The 2,739-nt window shown below is 30.6% G+C and overlaps 1 non-coding gene across 1 annotated transcript; it reads left to right on the top strand.

Annotated features, from left to right (window-relative positions):
- Nucleotides 1-220: 220 nt before the first annotated feature.
- LOC127745836 (small nucleolar RNA R71) lies at nt 221-324 on the top strand. Its single transcript, XR_008007460.1, has one exon. It is a non-coding gene; the product is annotated as a small nucleolar RNA R71 (small nucleolar RNA).
- Nucleotides 325-2,739: the final 2,415 nt, after the last annotated feature.

Here is a 2,739-nt window from a genome sequence, read left to right as displayed (position 1 = left end):
AATTTCAAGAACTCCCTTCCTCTGAGGTGTCCCACTATTCACGGAATTCCTCTCAGAAGTGTACATGAATTGGTTATTTGCAACCATGTCAATAAGTTCTTGAGCCTCTTCAGTCGTTTTCTTTAGGTGAATAGATCCACCTGCAGAATGGTCCAATGACATCTTGGAAAATTCAGATAGACCATAATAGAATATATCTAATATGATCCATTCTGAAAACATGTCAGAAGGACACTTTTTGGTCATCTGCTTGTATCTTTCCCAAGCTTCATAGAGGGATTCACCATCTTTTTGCTTGAAGGTCTGAACATCCACTCTAAGCCTGCTCAGCTTTTGAGGAGGAAAGAATTTATCCAAGAAGACCGTGACCAGCTTATCCCAGGAATCCAGGCTATCTTTAGGTTGTGAGTCCAACCATGTTCTAGCTCTGTCTCTTACAGCAAAAGGGAAAAGCATGAGCCTGTAGACTTCAGGATCTACTCCATTTGTCTTAACAGTCTCACAAATCTACAAGAACTCAGTTAAAAACTGGTAAGGATCTTCAAATGGAAGTCCATAAAACTTGCAGTTCTGTTGCATTAAAGCAACTAGTTGAGGCTTAAGCTCAAAATTGTTGGCTCCAATGGCAGGAATGGAGATGCTTCTTCCATCAAATTTGGACGTTGGTTTTGTGAAGTCACCAAGCATTCTCCTTGCATTATTGTTGTTGGGTTCGGTTGCCATCTCCTTCTCTTGTTCGAAAATTTCAGAAAGGTTGCCTCTGGATTATTGTAGTTTAGCTTCTCTTAGTTTCCTCTTCAGAGTCCTTTCAGGTTCTGGATCAGCTTCAAGAAGAGTGTCTTTTTCCTTGGTCCTGCTCATATAGGGAAGAAGAGAACAAGAAAAGAAAGAGGAATCCTCTATGTCAAAGTATAGAGATTCCTTTATGTTAGTAGAAGAAAAAAGGGCAGAGTAGTGAAGAAGAATGGGAAAGGATAGAGGTGGTGATCTGAGATGAAGAGAGGTGAAGAGAAGTGTTAGTGAACAAATAAATAAATAGAAGAAGGAGAGATAGAGAATTTCGAAAATAATTTTGAAAAAGTGGTTAGTGATTTTCGAAAATTAAAGATAAGATATAATTAAAATTAGAATTTAAAACAATTAAAAAGAATTTTTGAAAAACAGAGAGGTATTTTCGAAAATTAGAGAGGGATAGGTAGTTAGTTGGTTTTGAAAAAGATATGAAACAAACAAAAGTCAAATAGTTAGTTGAAAAAGATATTAAAATCAAATTTGAAAAGATCAGAAGATTTAGATAAGATATTTTGAAATCAAATTTTTGAAAAAAAAAATTTTGAAAAAAATATGATAAAAAGATAAGATAAAAAGATAAGATAAAAAGATAAGATTTCTAAGAAAAAAAAAAGATTTAATTTTTAAAATTAAAATTGATTAAAAGATAAGATTCTAGAATTTAAAGATTGAACATTTTTTAACAAGAAAGTAACAAACTTCAAATTTTTGAATCAAAACATTAATTATTGATTATATTTTCGAAAATATGATGTAAAAGATAAGAAAAAGATTTTGAAAAATTTTGAAAAATATTTTTTTTTTGAAAATTTTCGAAAAACAAAGATAAAGTTGAAAAGATATGATTTTTGAAAAAGATTTTGAAAAGATAAGATTTTTAAAATTGAAAATTTGACTTGACTTGTAAGAAACAACTAATTTTAAATTTTTTTGACTAAGTCAACTCAAATTTTCGAAAATTTGGAAAAAAATAAGGAAAAGATATTTTTTGATTTTTTAAATTTTTAATGATGAGAGAGAAAAAATAAAAACGTCATTTTTGTGTTTTTCTCTTTTCTTTATGGATCAAAACAAAGAATGCATGCAAGAACACTATGAATGTCAAGATGAACACCAAGAATACTATGAAGATCATGATGAACATCAAGAACATAATTTTGAAAGATTTTTGATGCAAAGAAAACATGCAAGACACCAAACTTAGAAATCTTTAATGCATGGACTCTAACAAACAAAAAATGCATATGAATGGACTCTAACAAACAAAAAAATGCATATGAAAAACAACAAACAACACAAAACAAGAAAACATCAAGATCAAACAAGAAGGCTTGTCAAGAACAACTTGAAGATCATGAAGAACACCATTAATGCATGAATTTTCGAAAAATGCAAGAAAATTTTTTTAAAGCATGCAATTGACACCAAACTTAAAAGTTGACTCAAGACTTGAACAAGAAACACAAAATATTTTTTATTTTTATGATTTTATGATTTTTTTGTATTTTTATTTTTTTTGAAAATTATATTTTAAGAAAACGACAATAAAGAAAAATTTTTGAAAGATTTTTGAAAACTTTTTTTGAAAAGACAATAAAAAGAAAATTACCTAATCTGAGCAACAAGATGAACCGTCAGTTGTCCATACTCGAACAATCCCCGGCAACGGCGCCAAAAACTTGGTGGACGAAATTGTGATTCGTACTCTTTGTACTTGTATGAAATTTAATTCGAGATAATAGCTCTTTACTATGTATGGTCAAACTCCATTCAACTAACCAGCAAGTGTACTGGGTCGTCCAAGTAATAAACCTTACGTGAGTAAGGGTCGATCCCACAGAGATTGTTGGTATGAAGCAAGCTATGGTCATCTTGTAAATCTCAGTCAGGCGGATAGTAATTGATTATGGATTTTCGAGAATTAATAAATAATAAACATAAAATAAA

This window comes from Arachis duranensis, chromosome 3 (assembly GCF_000817695.3).
Source record: "Arachis duranensis cultivar V14167 chromosome 3, aradu.V14167.gnm2.J7QH, whole genome shotgun sequence".
Lineage (NCBI taxonomy): Eukaryota > Viridiplantae > Streptophyta > Magnoliopsida > Fabales > Fabaceae > Arachis > Arachis duranensis.
The sequence above is the reverse complement of the archived record's forward strand: the minus strand, read 5'-3'. Positions and strand labels throughout refer to the sequence as shown.